The following is a 19,178-nucleotide window of genomic DNA, read 5'->3' as shown; positions in this document are numbered from 1 at the left end:
AGATCTTGTGCTCCTAGGGCTCTACATGAGCACACAATATTGTGTACATTCAGGTACTCATTTTTCACTAATATTAGACAGCCTGATGCTATATGGTCCATAGTCCCATTGTGTGCTTCACAAAGTCACCACCTATCACCTTAAGTGGTTTCCACTGTAATTATAACACAATACCCTATCATCAAGGCCTGATCTTGGGCAGGTACTATTACAGCTCCTGGGTTGACTCTCATTATTTGTGTGTCAAGCCAAAGGTTGGGTAGTCTGTTTCAATATTTAAGTTATCTAGGCAGTTCGGGTACTGACCCTGCAGAGATCCCTATCTTCAGGTTTGTTTTAGCTTATTCTGAGTTTCCACTTTGATGTTACCTTGCAAAAGTGAGTCAGTATCACCAGATTCTGAATTCTGTGAGAACTTTCTTGCAACTTTTTTAGCCTGGCCAATAATTCCTCTGTTTCAATGTGCCCTCCCAGCCTGCAAATTTGACACATTAGTTGATCATTCTTAACCTGTGTCACATACCAACAGTGGCATTACAATGTACTGCCTCTATTTGTCTCAGCCCTCTCATATTAAGTACAGTCTGTCATTGTCAGCTCTGGGGTGAATGAACTACATGATACACAGTAATCAATTTAGAAGTCTTATAAACTGCAGATCAAGTATCTTGTTGGGTGCAGCCTAGCATTTCAAACCTGCATTTAATAACAGGAACTGACAGTGATCCTATAGGCATAATTTTATTCTTGGAATTGAGTTCAGTTCTTAGCATAGTGTTCTTGAATAGCTCTTTTCTTCGCTGTTTCTTACACAATTTCATTATCTAGATTTCTAATGCTGATATCATCAGAGTTCTGCCTTCAAAAAATTGGTGGAGTTTGAAAATTGTTTTAAACACTCAACCAAACCTCGTCTATTATTAACTGGAGTTTTTCCAGTTTTATTCCGATTTCTCATAAACCAAACTTTAACTCAAAAGTATACCAAGCATAAAATGTAGATGATTAAATTCTGAGATGATTAAATATTATGTTTTAACACTAAAAGAGCACAAAAGATGACTTCCCTAGGAAAGCAGGAAGAAGATATTCATTAAAAATACATAAACATAATTAAAGGAGGTGTTGAGCTGCAGAGAAGCACAATGCTAAACATTTAAGCTTTCAAACAAAGAAGCACCTCTTCTCTCCAAAACATAAATCACAAACCAACAAGCCACCTTCCTCAATGCTACCTCCACCTCAACCTGGCTGTATCAGTACCTCTGTCCACATCAAATCTACCACCACCAACAATCCCTCCACTTCAACAGCTGCCACCCATTCCATATAAAGAAGTTCCTTCCACACAGCCAAGCCACATGTGGTCAATGTGTATTTAGTGACGAGCAGTCTCTCTCCAAATCTGCTAAGGGCCTCAGGGAGTCCTTCACAGATCGGAATTACCCTCCCAACCTTGTCCAGAAATATATCTTCTGTACCTTGTCACTCCAGTCTCTTATCACATCTCACATACTTATTGTCTGGCCACAAAGGAGCACTTCTCTTGTGACTCAATAGCACCCTGGACTGGTGAAACTGAACCACACTCTCTGCCATGGTTTCAACTACCTCTTGCCATGGCCTGAAATGAGGAATATCCTCTCCAGTATCCTCCTCACCCCTCTCACAGTGGTATTCTGCCAATCACCAAACCTACACAATATCCTTTTCCATCCCTGCTCCCAACCCCTAACCCCATGGCCCATAAATCCTCCCATTACCACCTACTCCAGTCCTGTCATAGGCATCTACCACCCATTAAAGGCAGAGGTACCTGTGGCAGCAGCCATGTGACCTATAAAGTAAGCTGCAACCACTGTGCCAGTTCCTATGTAGGCACAACAAACTATCTGACCACATGAATGTCCTGCTTGACACAGTTATGTTGTATAAATATGTGGGTGTAATGTTGCAAAGTGATATGAAATAGAACGAGTATGCAAAGATTGTGATAGGAAAGGTGAATGGTCAACCTCCGTTTATTGGGAGAATTTTAGGGAAGTGTGGTTCATCTATAAAGGAGACCACATCTAGGATGCTAGTGCGATCTATTCTTGAATACTGCTCAAGTGTTTGAGATCCGCACCAGGTTGAATTGAAAGAAGACATCGAAGCAATTCGGAGGCAAGCTCTTAGATTTGTTACATTAGATTTGATCAGCATGCAAGTGTTACGGGTATGTTTCAGGAACTCAAGTGGGAATGCCTGAAGGGAAGAAGAGATTTATTTTGAAGAACACTACTGAGAAAGTTTAGAAAACTGGCATTTGAAGCTGACTGCAGAACAATCCTACTGCTGCCAACATACATTTTGCAAAGGGACCATGAAGATAAGATACGAGTAATTAGGGCTCACAAGGAGGCATATAGGCAATCATTTTTCCCTTGCTCTATCTGAGAGTGAAACAGGCAACACACCTCCCCCCACTCCTACCCTGCTATCTCTCTCCTTCCCCATGCCATGCCACCTCCTCAAACCCACAATCAACTCCAGCAGATTGCTGCTTACATCAGAAGCAATCACAGTCCGCAGTTGTACCCCGGTGCCTGTAGCCATGTGTATGTATGAGCTCTGTGAATGTGAACATGTTTTCTGATCTGGAAGAAGGACTTCTTTGTCTGAAAGCTTAAATGTTTAGTGGTCTTTTTCATTGTTGCTGTGTGCAACTCAATGCCTCCTCTACAAGGTGATAGCAACCTGTCCTTTTCATATTGTTATTTCAGCCTGAACTTTCCATTGTTTGAAAAAAAATTATAAGCAAAAACTGTCATTAATGTGAGTAGCTATGACAGATTCATTGGGGATGTTGTACCTAAATACATTTATAGGTTCTTCAAACCTAGTTCAAAAGCTTCGTCCAGTCTGACACACATTTTGTAGTGACAGTTGGATTTATAGTGTGTGACAGTCTATTACATAATTAATTGCTGATAGGTAAAGCATCTCTTACATTATATGGTCTAAATACATTAGAAATTTTCTGTGAAGTGGCATCAAAGTAGAGAAGGCATACTGCCCTGGTGTCTGTCTGATTGCTGTTCTTATTTTTGTTTTTAACTATTCCTTTCCTAACTTTCTTAGACATTTGAAAAGTCCAGGATGGAATGTAACAATATAATGAAAAGGAAAGTTGCTACTCACTATAAGGTGCGGATGCTGCATCGCAGGTAGGCACAAGTAACCTTTACAGCCAGTAAGCCTTCGTCAAAAATATACCACACACACACACACACACACACACACACACATGACTACAGTCTCAGGTAACTGAGGCCACACTGCGAGCAGCAGCACCAGTGCATGATCGGAGTGATGACTGGGTGGGGGTAAGGAGGAGGCTGGGGTGGGGAGGGGGAGGGATAGTAGGGTAGGAGAGGCAGACAGTGACATGCTGCTCGGGAGCACGCTGGTACGAGATGGAGAAAAGTAGGGCAGCTATGTGCAGTCAGAAAGTTAGACGGAGAGAAGGAGAGAGGTGAGAGGTGGGAGGGGGGGGGGGGGGGGGTGGAAAAGGAGGGAAGTAAAAAGAATGGGTGCAATGCTGGAATGAGGGCTGCATAGTGCTGGCATAGGAACAGGGAAGGGGGTGGATGGGAGAGGACAATGAGTGATGAACATTCGAGGCCAGGCTCCTTCCCACCAATAGCAGCTTTTCCAAACTGCGCAGATGGGAACTTTCCCTGCAATATATCCTATGTTCTAGTGACACTCCTGTCCTCAACCTTCATTAGTCATTGTCCTCTCCCATCCACTCCCTTCCCTGTTACTATTTCAGCACTACACAACCCTCATTCCACCATCACATCCAATCCTTACCCCCACCCAGTCGCCTCTCCCATCAGGCACTGGTGCTGCTGCTAGCAGGGTGACATCAGTTGCCTGAGACTGCAGTCGGTTGTGTGTGTGTGTGTGTGTGTGTGTGTGTGTGTGTGTGTGTGCGCGCGCGCGTGCATGCGTGCGTGCGAGCGTGTCATATATATTTCAAGAAGATCTCACTGGTTGAAAGCTTTGTTTGTGTGTCTTTTTGTTGTGCCTATCTGCAACTCAGCATCTGTGCTATATGGCGAGTAGCAACTTTCCTTTTAATTATATTGTTTCTTAGGCATTTTGTCTGTGAGAGCAGGTTGAAAAATCATTTCCAGCTGCCATTTGTTTAATTACTCCCACTTCGTTTTGATGCATTTCATTGCTCAATGGCATTTTGTGTACTCTGTGCAACATGTATCAGTATGCTACTAATTTGTGTGTGGGAGCATGGCACAAAGAAGCTTGAATGTTTCTACCGGTAGGAATTAGTGCCTCAACTTCTTACTTCTATTCCCCCTCTATTATTAACAATGCATCATCCACATACCTTGTGTCAAACTTAATATCTTGTGAACATGTTATGATGATTTTAAATAATTTTTTCTCATGGTGGTTTAGAAAGTTCCTAACTGCAGTACAATATGGACAACATAAGGTGTAATCTAATTACTGCCTCACAGTATAGGTCATTTGGATCACTCTTCCCAAAACCAATAACTGAAATTCCTCATTATGAGAACTCATTCTTGAATGCAAAACTGGCTCCCATCTTTCTTTTACTCCTCCATTCTCTCCCAAGATCTTTCTTCTACATTTTTTCTATTAATCTTCTACATTATATCTCTATTAATGTCAATTTGTATTTTTTTAATATTTTATTTTTGTCCTTTATTTCTTCACTTTCATCCCTTTTTTCCTTTCTTTGTTTATATCTTATTTGCAGAGCCTAATTTCCTTCTTTTTATGCCTTTCCAACAGTTTCCCATTCAGCATTGATATATTTTGTCTACTAAAGTCTCGCACATCTCTTTCAAGCAACGGTGTCAACAAGGTAACCAGAACATTCATCTTCACCAGCCATTTGTCATCTAGTTTTGGATGAGATCTCCTCCAGGCTCTCAATACGTTGAAGTCTTCAGCTATATGCATCCACGTTGCTACCAAATGTTTTCTAATATTATGTACCCACTTTCCATTAGGTTAGCCCCTCAGTCTCTTTTGATGAAAAAGAACTTTCTTGGTCCGCATACCATCTGCTTCCCTAGTTACATGTCTCCCTCACTTCAATTTCATTGTCATTACATTCATAATTACATCTTCCAAGCCAGTCTGTCCTCATACCCATTTGTTTGCTTTCCTGTGTTTCTTAACAATGCCCTGCATGCATCACTCAATGGTTTGCTGAGCAATCCACACTTTATAAACGCCCATGGCTCAGTGCTGTAAGTCAAGGCTGGCAATACCCACTGATTGGAAGCTTCCCATTTCATATACATCAGGAGCTTGACTTTGGGAACCTTACTTAGTTTACCACAAAAAGTTGACTCCATTTACACTCTCATGATTATTTCTTTTGTCCAGTTATTGTTTTCAACTGCACTAAATATAAATGTCATCAACTGGTCCCATGATTAGTTTCTTTTCAGTATGCTGATTAGACATAATTTTAGCTATATTTTAACTGAGTTTCTGGCCTGCTTTCTAACTTGCTATATTAATTTCTTCCACTCATTGTTGAAGTTTATCTTCACTAGAGGAAAACTGTTCAAGCCCATAACTGACAATGATTCACGTACATCCCATTAACATACACTCCTTTTCTGTGTACTCCATTTAACTATATATAAATTTCCTCTGGGAATTCCAAGAATAGTCTTGATAATATGCAATCTTCTTGCTTGACTCATTTTTCCATTTTATATTTCTCACTATGATGCTGAAGTCTGTTGGGTACAAATACACTCGTACTATATACTGGTAGCACATATTCGTATTTGCATGACTTTACTGGTTGGGTGGTGACATGAATATATAGCATCTTTCACCTTTGTGTCAACCTCACCTGCCCTGCCTAGATGATGAGGCCCAGACAACTGATACTGGCAATATAACTCTAATAATCTGGAGCAGAGAAAATGCTATACGCACTCCTTAAGATCAGGGGCTTGGATACCAAGCTCAGGGACGGCTAATGTCGCTCCTGCTACAGGTTGGTCCCTCATACAGGGACAGGTAAAGACTCCTAATATTACCAAGTTTGGATAACTAGATTGAGTCTCTAATGACAACAAATGGCAAATAAAAATGCAAACAGTTTTGGGTCCCAGAAAAACTAAAAATGTCCACATGGAATGTTACATAATTAAACAGAAAAGGACATGAGTTAATAAATATACTAGCAACTAGGAAAATAAGTACTGATGTAATTATGAAGGACCTAATGATATTCGGAAAGGATGCATTAAATTCAGTTTATGGTGGCATGTTTGTTGCTATTAGAAGTAGTTCATCTTGCAATGAAATTGAAACAGATAGTTACTGTAAGTCAGCATGGGTGGAGGTCATACTCAACAACTGGAATAAATTAATAATTGGTTCCTTTTGATGAGCCCATGATTCAGATGATCGAGGGTTCAAGAAAAATTTGAGTCTCATTTCGAAGAGATACGTGACTCAAACTATTATAGTTGGAGATGACTTCAATCTACCCTTGATATGTTGGCAAAAATGAATGTTTAAAGGTGGTGATAGGCATAAAACATCATCCAAAACTGTATTAAAAGCCTTTTCTGAAAATTATTTTGAGCAGTTAGTCCAAGCTTCCACACAAAGTGTAAACAGTTGCAATAACATACTAGGTCTCTTAGCAACAAACAACCTCTTAGCAACAAAGCAAAAAATCATCATGATGGAGACAAAGATAAGTGACCAAAGTGCACTGCTTGTAGCGAGATTGAATACCATAATACCCAAATCCATTAAAAAGAAATATAAAATATATTTGTTTGAAAAAGCAGATAAAAATTCACCTGATGCCTTCTTAGGAGACAGTCTCCATTCCTTCGGGGTGACAATTACTGAACTATACGAAATAAAATTGTTATAACTTCTGAACAGTTTGCATCAGGATGTTCAAACTGCATGATTGGCCATGGGGCATGATGGGAATTAGTATGCACTTGTGTACGCACCTTGTTGTTGTTGGCCATTTGCATGTGAAAAAGTCACAGTAAAGTGTGCCTGAGCGTATAGTGCTTGTGAGCGATAGCAACCCAACTACAGCTCAAAGGTAGTTTGCGAACGAGTTCAAGCTGAAGACAACCGGTCCAAGTGTGCTCACAGTCAAGAATTTGATTCACAAGTTTAAGAGAATGGGTAATGTTTGTGATGACAGTGTTGCAATGCAAGTCACTGAAAGAGGGTGAAAACACCTGAAAACATTGAGAAGACACACATTGTGTTTCAAACCAGCCCCAGGAAATTAATCAGACAGACTGCACAACATGTGGGAACCAACCAGGAGACACTGTGACAAATTGTTGTTGAAGACCTGCATCTCTTCCCATTAGCCATTATGCCCCAGGGCCATGGGATAGTGGTTGTGTTTTGCCAACACTATTGTCCACAGAATTGATGAACAGAACTTTGATATGAATATGGTTTGGTTTAGGGATGAAGCCCACTTTCATTCGGATGAGTTTGTCAATTAGCAAAATTTGTGCATTTGGGGGACTGAGGATCCACATTTCACGATGAGAAGTCTCTTCACCCTCAAGGGGTGACTGTGTTGTGTGCAATGTTCAGTCACAGAATAATGGGTGTGATACTCCTTGATGGCACAGTCACTACAGAACAGTATGTGAAGGTTTTGGAAGATAATTTTATCCCCACTATACAAAGTGACCCTGATTTCAACAAGTTGTGGTTGATACGAGAAAGAGCTTGACCGCATCAAAGCAGGAGAGTGTCCAAGTCCTGGAGGAGCACACTGGGGACTGCATTCTGACTCTGTGTACCCAGAGGCCACTGACATGGGCTTTGATTGGCCACCATATTCTCTGGATTTGAACACGTCACTCCATTTTGTGGGGGCTGTATTAAAGACAAGGTGTACAGCAATAACCCCAAAACCATTAGTGAGTTGAAAACAGCCATTCAGGAGGTTATCGACAGCATTGATGTTTCGACCTATCAGGAGGTTATGCAGATGTTCACTATTTGTCTGCACTACATCATTGCCAATGATGACAGGCATATTGAACATGTCAGAACCTAAATTCGATTATCTGTAGTGACAATGGAAAATCCAGGATGGAATGTAACAATACAAGAGAAGGAAGGTTGCTACTCACCATATAGCGGAGATGCTGAGCCGCGATAGGCACAATAAAAAGATTCACACAAACATAGCTTTCGGCCAGTAAGGCCTCTGTCAGCAGTACACACACATACACACATGCACACACACACTCACGCAAGCACAACTACCACACATATGCGGTCTCAGAGAGCTGAAACTACACTGCGAGCAGCAGCACCAGTGCATGATGGGAGTGGCAACTGGGTGGGGATAAGGAGGAGGCTGGGGCTGGGAGGGGAAGGAATAGTATGGGGAGGGTGGCGGACAGTGAAGTGTTGCAGTTTAAACGGAGGGTAGGAGAGAAGATGCGGAGGGGGGAGGGGGTAAGTAGTGGAAAGGAGAGAAATAAAAATAAAAACAAACATAAAAGAAATTAAAAGACTGGGTGTGGCAGTGAAATGATGGCTGTGTAGTGCTGGAATGGGAACAGGGAGAGGGCTGGATGGGTGAGGACAGTGACTAACAAAGGTTGAGGCCAGGAGGGTTACAGGAGTGTAGGATGTATTGCAGGGAAAGTTCCCACCTATGCAATTCAGAAAAGCTGGTGTTGGTGGGAAGGATCCATATGGCATGGGCTGTGAAGCAGTCACTGAGATGAGGGATATCATGTTCGGCAACGTGTTCAGCTACAGGGTGGTCCACTTGTTTTTTGGCCACAGTCTGTCAGAGGCCATTCATGCAGACAGACAGCTTGTTGGTTGTAATGCCTACATAGAATTCAGCACAGTGGTTGCAGCTTAGCTTGTAGATCACATGACTGGTTTCACAGGTAGCCCTGCCTTTGATGTGATAGGTAATGTTAGTGACCAGACTGGAGTAGGTGGTGGTAGGAGGACGTATGGGATAGGTCTTGCATCTCGTCCCCAGCTTGCTCATCTGTCTCTCGTCCGCATTTGTTAGGCAGTTAGTGTCTGTCTGTCTGTCCGACGGTCTGCTGTACGTTAATAGCTGCCTCTGTCATGTTTGTTGGATTCGGTGTTAACAAATTTATTCCTTAAGGTGTAAAGGCCGAATTCCTGAAATTAGTTTTTATCTTGCCTATCATCTTGAGAGGCGGTATATGTGTAATGTAGAGCATGTTTGTACATTTATGTAAGACTGCATGGATTTTTATTTAAATGGACATTTTAGTATATAAAGTTGCCACCCTTCCACCGTAAGAGTTCTTTTAAAAACAAAGTTGCACTTTCGGTGGCAAATAATTTTTAATGTGAGTGTTTTGTACCATCTCCATCCCTCCTACGGGGTGCATAGTTTGTGTGTTTGTGTGAGTTGTCAAAATTTTTAGTTTAAAGTAATCTGGTGTGTTGCAGATTTGGAGCAGTGTAGTCTTTCAGAGGTTGTTGTGAGCGGTCATGACTACGCCTGTGTTAAAAAGGGGTGGCAAGGTTCTTAGCCCAAAAGCTCATACTGTCAAAAAAAAAGAAATTTTTGTTATTTTTGCCTCTGAATAAATTGTAACTTGATATTTACAGGGCGCTTTCTGATTATAATTTTAAAAAAAACGGGTGGGGGGAGCTTTTAGGAATAAATTTCCATTTATTGAAAAAAAAATTTTATTTGTTTCCATCACTTCCCCACAGGCAACTACTTCCATGCTCACATAGTGTGATTAAATGCGTTAATGTTCTTGATGAATTGCTAGTGAATAAAGTAAATTGCTTACGAAAAGATTTTGAAAGTAAATTCACAGTTCAATGGCGAGTAGCAACTTTCCTTCTCTCGTATTGTTACATTCCATCATGGATTTTCCATTGTTTGATTTTTGCCTGACGGCTTTTCTTCGATCCGAACCCTGTGCTGTTTTCCTTTGTAACTACTTTCATTTGCATCACTATACTCAATGTCCATCCTTCTTTCTTTTCTTTCCTGTGTTTCTGTTGTCGCCTTATGAACTGCACTACACGCACTACTTATGAGCCGCACTGTATCAACAGACTTGGCCGCGCGCAACAGACGGCATCAAGAACACGCTGATTGTTGGTGTAGCATCCCACATTACTCCCGACAATATAATTAAGCCTATACCTCCAAACTGATCACGCTCCCTGTGTCGGTTCCCGTATTTTTGCGTGTTATCTCCTGCACTTTTCCAGTGCCACGCGATCTTACGTTTCTAACTACGAACCCCACCCCACCCCCCACACTTTCTCCGTTCTATCCCTGTTCGCACCCACTAAATCCACCTCATCCAGTCACATCTGCCGTCCCCCTTCTCTATGCTTATCCGCCCTCAAATCTGCTACCCACATTAATATACTTATATTTATTAATGATTAGTTATTCTCTACTTTGACCTTTGTGACTCTCGCCAATTTTAGTGCATTTTCACCTTCCTCTATTGGCGTCTTCCTCAGATTTTCTCTCTTTATTCCCCCCTGTGCATCAATTTCATACTTTTCACATGTATTTGGGGGTATTTCTGCGTAATTTTTCGGACGTAATTCTACTTTCTTACTTTTTTTTTTTTTTTTTTTTGCATTTTTGCACCACCACGTATCCTTGCTCCTTCCATCTGCATCAATACAGAAAAGTTTCCTTATCCCTAGCCAGATCCCAGGCCCACATTCTGTTCCTGCATTGTTGCTTTGCTCATGAAATCCCCCCAATGGCCTTACCATCAAATTACCCATCACTGGTTGCCACCCCTCCTTCCACAATGACCTCCACCTGTTCAGATTCCGCCAATCCTTAGCCCTCACCAACATAATCCTGCAAAACCATATTAACCAAGTCAAATCCTCTTTGCAGTACCTTCTCTCCATCCGCAAAATTCTCCTATGTAATCCCATATTCCTGGAACCCATCACACAGATTGAAACTCTTGCCCTGCAGGAACTTGAGCAACGTGCACAACGCCACCTCAAAAGCTCTCCATCCTGCTCATTTGCTACTCCCGTCTCGGAGTACCACTGTCCACCACTTCTACAACCACCTCCAAACCTCCCCCACACCCTCTCATAGCTGACAAACCTTGTCTCGCAGACCTACTACACTTACCCCACCCTCTGAAACTCCCTCCTACCACCACACAGAACTCAAATCCTAAACAGACCCGCAACACAGTCATGAACCTTTCCTCCAGAAGCCTGAGTCCCACAGAAATATCAGTCTTTTCCAAAGGCCTCACCTTTTTCCCCACTTCCAAATTCAACCATGCAAGACTAGTTAATGACCTTCTCTCCTTCTTCCGGTCCCTACAGTGGAAACACTTTTTCGCCACCAACCCGACCAATCAGACTCAACCAATGACCAACATTGACCCTTGCCTAACTCAGTTCACTCCTCCATCCAACCGTGATCCACCCCCACTGCCTCCAAACCACTCTCTATTAAGGTTTATAATTTATATAAAAAACAGCTACCAGCCACATGTGGCTGGTAGCTGTTTTTTATATAAATTATAAACCTTAAGTACAACAGCCACGTTTCTTAACATGTCGACTTTCGACAAAATAGTGTAACTCTCTATTAACTTTCCAGAATTTCTTATCCTCGAACCTTGCCTCACCATCATTCCCCAAATCCCTCAACATGCACACTAACCTTACATCCACAGAAAGAACTGCAGTCCACCATCTAAAAACTGATCCCAATCTTTTAATCCTACTTGCAGACAAAGGCTCCGCCACCGTAGTTTTGAACCGCAAGGATTACGTGGCAGAAGGACTCCGTCAGCTATCAGATACTTCCACCTACAAACCATGCCACAGTGATCTCATTCCAGCAAACCAACAGGATCTCCAGTCAGCACTCAAATTCTTAGGCCCATCCCAGAACCTCTCCCCAGAGTCCATCTCTCTACTTACCCCTACCACTCCCTGCACTCACACCTTCTACATGCTTCCTAAAGTCCATAAACCCAACCACCCAGGACACCCCATTGTGGCCAGTTACCGTACCCCCACTGAGAGAATCTCTGCTCTCGTAGACCAACACCTTCAACCTATTACCCGGAACCTATCCTCCTATATAAAAGATAGCAACCATTTCCTACACCGACTCTCCACAGTTCCTCTCCCTTCACCAAACGGTGCCTTGCACGTCACTATTGATGCCACCTCCCTGTATACTAACATTCCTAACGCCCATGGCCTTACTGCTATCAAACACTACCTTTCCAGATGCCCTATGGATTCCAAACCAACATCCTCCTTCCTAGTCTCCATGACCAACTATATCCTCACCCACAATTACTTCTCCTTTGAAGGCATTACCTACAAACAAATCCACGGTACGGCTATGGGCACCCACATGGCACCATCCTATGCTAACTTATTCATGGGCCATCTAGAGGAAACCTTCCTAAAAACCCAGAATCCTAAACCCCTCACCTGGTTCAGATTCATTGACGACATCTTCGCTATCTGGATTGAAGGTGAGGACACCTTATTCACATTCCTCCAGAACCTCAACAACTTCTCCTCCATTTGCTTCACCTGGTCCCACTCAACCCAACAAGCCACCTTCCTAGATGTTGACCTCCACCTCAGAGATGGCTACATCAGTACCTACGTCCATATCAAACCTACTAACCACTAGCAATACCTCCACTTCGACAGCTGCCACCCAATTCATACCAACAAGTCCCTTCCGTACAGCCTAGCCACCGGTGATCGTCGCATCTGCAGTGATGAGCAGTCCCGCTCTAGATATACCAAGGGTCTCATTGAAGCCTTCACTGACCGTAATTATCCTCCCATCCTTGTACAAAAATAAATCTCCCGTGCCTTATCTTTCCAGTCTACCACCACTTCCCAAAATCCCACAGTCTGGCCACAGAGGAGCATTCCCCTCATAACTCAGTACCATCCGGGACTGGAGCAACTGAATTACATTCTCCGCCAGGGTTTCAGTTACCTCTTGTTGTGCCCTGAAATGAGAAATGTCCTACCCACTATCATTCCTACCCCTCCTACCACGGTATTCCGCCATCCACTGAACCTACACAATAAACTCGTCCATCCTTACACCTCCCAGTCCCTTACCTCATGGCTCATACCCCTGTAATAGACCTAGATGCAAGACCTGTCCCATACATCGTCTCACCACCATCTACTCCAGTCCGGTCACTAACATTACCTATCACATCAAAGGCAGGGCTACCTGTGAAACCAGTCTTGTGATCTGCAAGCTAAGCTGCAACCACTGTGCTGCATTCTATGTAGGCATGACAACCAACAAGCTGTCTGTCCGCATGAAAGGCCACTGACAGACTGTGGCCAAAAAACAAGTGGACAACCCTGTAGCTGACACCCTGCCAAACATGATACCCCGCATCTCAATGACTGCTTCACAGCCTGTGCCATATGGATCCTTCCAACCAACACCAGCTTTTCTGAATTGTGCAGGTGGGAACTTTCCCTGCAATACATCCTACATTCCCATAACCCTCCTGTCTTCAACCTTCGTTAGTCACTGTCCTCACCCATCCAGCTCCCTCCCTGTTCCCATTCCAGCACTACACAGCCGTCATTTCACCACCATGCCCAGTCTTTTAATTTCTTTCATGTTTATTTTTATTTCTCTCCTTTCTGCTACTTACCCCCTCCCCCCTCCGCACCTTCGCTCCTACTCTCCATCTAAACTGCAACACTCCACTGTCCGCCTCTCCCACCATACTATCCCTCCCCCTTCCCCGCCCCAGCCTCCTCCTTACCCCCACCAGTTGCCACTTCCATCATGCACTGGTGCTGCTGCTCGCAGTATAGTTTCAGCTCTCTGAGACTGCAGATGTGTGTGCTAGTTGCACTTGCGTGAGAGTGTGTGTGTGTGTGTGTGTGTGTGTGTGTGTGTGTGTGTGTGTCTACTGCTGATAAATGCGTTAATGGCCGAAAGCTATGTTTGTGTGTATCCTTTTATTGTGCCTATCGCGGCTCAGCATCTCCGCTATATGGTGAGTAGCAACTTTCCTTCTCTCGCATTGCATCTGTAGTGACATTTAAATCATCTCCAATGATTGTAGGCAAGTCAAACATGTCATAACCTAAATTCCAATATCTATAGTGACATTTAAATGTTGAATAAAGTGTGTGCACGCCATAGTATGTAACTAATTTACATTGATTTTCATGTAGTTCAATAATTGTCACCCTATTACATAGGCATAGACCAGATGTAGTTTAAATTCAAAGAAGTAGTGCTGCTGGCAACTGAAAGCTTCTTACCAAGGAAATTAATAAGAGTCAGAACACATTTTCCATGTTACACTTTTCAGGTCAGGACACTGCTGCAGGAGCGCAATGGTAATGTTACCAATTACAACAATACTAATACAAGATTTACTTAAAACAGTTTTCTGAATTTCCTTCACCAAAGAAGAAGCAGTAAACATTCCAGGATTCAAATCAAGACCAGCTGCCAACATGAGTAACCTAGAAGTAGATACTCTCAGTGTAGCAAAGCAATTTCAGTAAATAAAGGCAAGTTTTCTGGTACACACTGTGTACCAATTATGTTCATTTTGGAGTATGCTGATGTAATAACTCCATACTTAATAACAATGTACAACTGCTAGCTCAATCAAGGATCTGAACCTAAGGACTGGAAAATTACATTGGTCACACTAACACTCAAGAAAGGAAACAGAAGTAATCTGCTGAATTAGAGACACTTATCATTGACATCAATTTGCAGTAAGATTTTGAAACATATATTTTGTTTGAACATTATGAAATACCTCGAAGAAAACAATCTATTGACACATAGTCAGCAAGGACTCAGATAACGAAGTAATGAATGCTATCGAGAGGGGATTTCACGTTCATTTTATACATACATTTCCGAAAGGCTTTCAACATCACTCCTCAAAAACAGCTTCCAATCAAATTGCTTGTATATGGAGCACTGTCTTAGTTGTGGACTGGATTCACAATTATCTGTCAAAAAGGACATAGTTTGCAGTAACTTATGGGAAATAATCAAGTGAAATGGAAGTAAAATCTGGCATTCCCCCAGGAAGTGTTATACCAGTTGTAGAAGTATGAAACCGGAATTTGGTTGCAATACTTACATGTCTTTATTCAAAATAATCTCCATTGCTATTTATAAATTTCTCCTACCTCTTCAGCAGGCTATGAATGCCACGCCAGAAAGCAGTTCTTCTTTTGAAGCGAAACAGTCAGTGAGCTATTTTTGTACATTTTCATACGAATTGCAGCATTGTTCAGTGAGAGTGTGCTCAAGTGATGCAAACAGATAATTATCAGACAAAGTCAAGTCCGGAGAATAAGTCGCATGCCCTAGTATCTCCCTGCCCTGTTTTGCTGTGTGTGATGGGGTGTTATCACAGAGCAATATTAGTTTGTTACCTTTTTCCATATTCTGGTCATTTTTCACATAATGCTCGATTTAAATGAATCATTTGCTGTTGGTAGTGACCAGTGTTAACGGTTTCACCAGATTTTAGCAGCTCATAATAGATTATACCTTTCTGATCCCATCACACACATAGCATTGTCTTCTTTCCAAAGCAATTTGGTTCTGCAGTGGATGTCGATAGTTTGCCTGGATTCACCTATGATTTACGATGCATAGAATTCTCAAAATATATCCATTTTTCATCACCTGTCACTATTCGATGGAGAAACGACTTTCTTTTGTATCTGGTGAGCAGCATTTCACCCAAGAGCATGTTCACCGAAAGCTTTAACAAGTATGTGACGCAATTCTACAGCAGTTTTCTTCAGATGATAACAGAAAACCAATGCTGTCCACAAATAGTAGTTCATAGGCACAAAACTCAACATGTTTACGGGTCTGAAACAGATATCAATGTATGGAACTTGGGTTACTGTGCATTGACATTCGTCGTCAACCGTTACAGGAAGCAAAAGGCGCTGCAGACGTGGTCTCATAGGCCCTCCTCTGATGGCTAGCACCATTTACATGGAAATTCCGGTTTCATATTTCTACACAAGGTAGGCCCTCAGCAGTTTGTAATCTAATAAAACAATTTGGGAGACAATGGGAATAGCTCTCTTACATTGTTTATAGATGATGCTGTTGTTTACTATCAAGTAAAGTCATCAGAATAACAATACAAATTACAAAATGGTTTAAACAAGATATCTGCATGTTGTGGAAAGTAGTAATTGACCCTGAACAATAAAAATTGTGAGGTCCTCCATGTGAATAATAATAATAATAAAAATAAAAAAAAATAAAAAATCCATCAAATTGCACACAAAACATTTGATCCAGTGAATATCTGCAGCTGAGGAACATATTTATAGAACAAAAATCGTCTTCAGTCGCTACCTTTATAAACATTAAATTTTGGTTACACTAATAAAAGACACAAATTTGAAGGTTGCCTATTAGACTAAATACCTAGAGATTACGATTACGAACAACTTAAATTGGAATCATCACATGTAAAATGTTGTGGGAAGGCAAACCAAAGACTGCGTTTTATGGCAGAAAACTTAAGAGCTGCAACAAATCTACTAAAGATACTACATACATAACACTTGTCTGTCCTCCACTAGAGTATTGCTGCATGGTATGGGATCCTTAGCAGGTAGGATTGATGGAATAAATTGAAAAAATTCAAAGAAAGGCATCTCTTGTTGTATTATCACAAAATATTGGAGAGAGTGTCACGCCTATGATATGCAAGCTCGCATCACAATCATTAAAACAAAGGCATTTTGCATTATGATAACATTTTTTCACAGAATTTCAATCACCAGCTTTCTCCTCCAAATGTGAAAATATTTTGTTGACTCCAACTTACATAGGGGGGAATGACCATAATAATAAAGTGGTGGAAATCAGAGGTGTTTATTTTTCCTATTCAGGTGTGGAACGGGCCAGGGACAGTCTGAAAGTGATTCTGTGAAACTTCTGCCAAGCACTCAAGCCAAGGAGAAAACTCCAGGGAATGAAAACAGTAGATAATAACTACACTATGATACACTGTGGAGTTAAACAAGAAATCAGAATAACAGCTGAGTCGGTAATATTAATGAGCAACAAATGGAGACAGAATTTCATCTTATATCTGGACAAATGAGAGACTGTTGCTGCAAGATTCAAAGTCACCAGAAGAAGCCTTTTGATAATAGCTGCATTTGCACTGGAAGAAAGTTACAAAGGACAAAACAGACAAATATTATAAAGATTTACAACTCAGATTAGTTTCAAGCTAGTTACAATGATTGCAGACGTTAATGGCAGAACTGGAAATAAACGATTAGATAAGCTAATAGGGAACAATATAGAAGCTACACTAAATAGAAATGAAAGAGTTTCGTATGATTCTGTAGCTTCCAATAAACTGGTAATTATAAACTCGTAATTTAAGGAATAATAGATCATAAAGTGATGTGGATAGCGAGAGGCCAGAAGAGCACTACCTGCTACTTCTTAGTCAATGAGAAAACTGCAGAACTGTTCACAGATGCAGGGGCTCAGAGATGAAATTTACTGTGATCACTAATTCATGATTTCAGATATGAATTACTACTTAAATAGTTCCAAAAAGCAAATGAACATAAACTGAAATTCAATTTGACAGTGGAAAAAATATCTTCTGCAAGGATAATCAATAAACGAAGTACATCAGAAACAAATAACAAAAACAGAAAGTTCAGATGAAGTCAGTTAATGACATTAAAGAAGAATGGAACAATATCAGAAACACAATTTAACAGCAGCTGGAAAAGCCCTTGGACTTTTTAAAAAAAGATAATAAAAAAAATAAAAAAACCCTGAAAGTAACATTGTGGAATTACGAAATAAAAAGTAGTAGAAAGAAAGATCAAGGGCTTCAGAAATATGCTACCACCTGAGAGCAAAGTACTATATAGAGGACTGTTAAATGAGAGTAATCAAATAATTAGAAAACATCAACAGGAAAGCTGCGATGTAAACATCTCTAATATTAAAACAAACATACAGGGTTGCAGCATCAGCTTATAAGATATTGAAACTTCTTTCGAGACACGTAAAAGAAACAACAACAATCCAGATAATACAAGAAGAACAGTGGTACTACAAAGACCTGTGGACAATTATACAGGAATAAGTAAGTTGCAAGTAGGGAAGAAACTGCTAAACTGCTGTAGTGGATAACAGTGCAGTAAAATATAGTACAAGCTTTAAAACAGATAAGAAATACATAAAAAACTTACTGGCATACACAACATAATGCTAAATTACTGAAATACTATCAGATAAAATACTAAAAATAGTTATAACATTTAAAAATGTGTGTTGGGCAAACAGATATATTCCACTGCAAAGCAACAGGCCCTCCCTATATGCAAGAAAGGAGACTAGTCAAACTGCTGATGAATATGCTTACTGAAAACAGTCTGCAAGTCATCTTGAAGTTGAAGATCTTTGTCAATGTTTGCTTAAAAAAAAACATTTGTTTTTGGACAGGGTCCGCCTTGAGCAAAACACCATTTTTATTTTTATTTTTCTTCCCCACATGTTTCACAAAAGTTTCAGCATCATCACTCAGTTTCGAGTTATCTTCTTGTTACCACTCCATGGATTTCCTTGATTTTATGCAATTTAATGCAGTGAATTTTATATTTAAAATACTTTGATGTAATTTTGCTGTGGTGTCTGGAATTTGTTGTAGAATTTGCTTGGAAATGCCTGGCAAGGCACTGAAATAATCATCTTGAGGTTGAAGCTCTTCTGTCTCTGTCTGCTTACAAATAGATTTGTTTTTGGAGAGGGTCTACCTTGAGGTAATAAAAAGAAAAAGAAAAATTGAGTTTTGCTCAAGGTGTACCCTCTACAAAAACAGTCTACAAGGTATACAAAAAATCATTAGAAGGTGAATCAACAAAATTGCTGAACTTGTCTGAGATATCAGAAATCATGTGGGGGAAGGAGCTGCATTGATAAAATATCGAGCTTGAAGGGGGCTTACTGGAAAACATGGGCAGAACAATAAGGAAACACATGTAATTATCACTGATTTCATTTCAAGCTTTCGATTGAGTTAAAA

At 40.9% G+C, this 19,178-nt stretch overlaps 1 protein-coding gene across 3 annotated transcripts in view; it reads right to left on the bottom strand.

Annotated features, from left to right (window-relative positions):
* The window catches only part of LOC126464701 (GTP-binding protein 1), a 167,923-nt gene that overhangs the window by 41,027 nt on the left and 107,718 nt on the right, over window positions 1-19,178 (bottom strand). The gene's annotated exons all lie outside the window — the stretch shown is intronic.

This window comes from Schistocerca serialis, chromosome 1, assembly GCF_023864345.2.
Source record: "Schistocerca serialis cubense isolate TAMUIC-IGC-003099 chromosome 1, iqSchSeri2.2, whole genome shotgun sequence".
Lineage (NCBI taxonomy): Eukaryota > Metazoa > Arthropoda > Insecta > Orthoptera > Acrididae > Schistocerca > Schistocerca serialis.
This window is presented reverse-complemented; position numbering and strand designations above follow the sequence as displayed.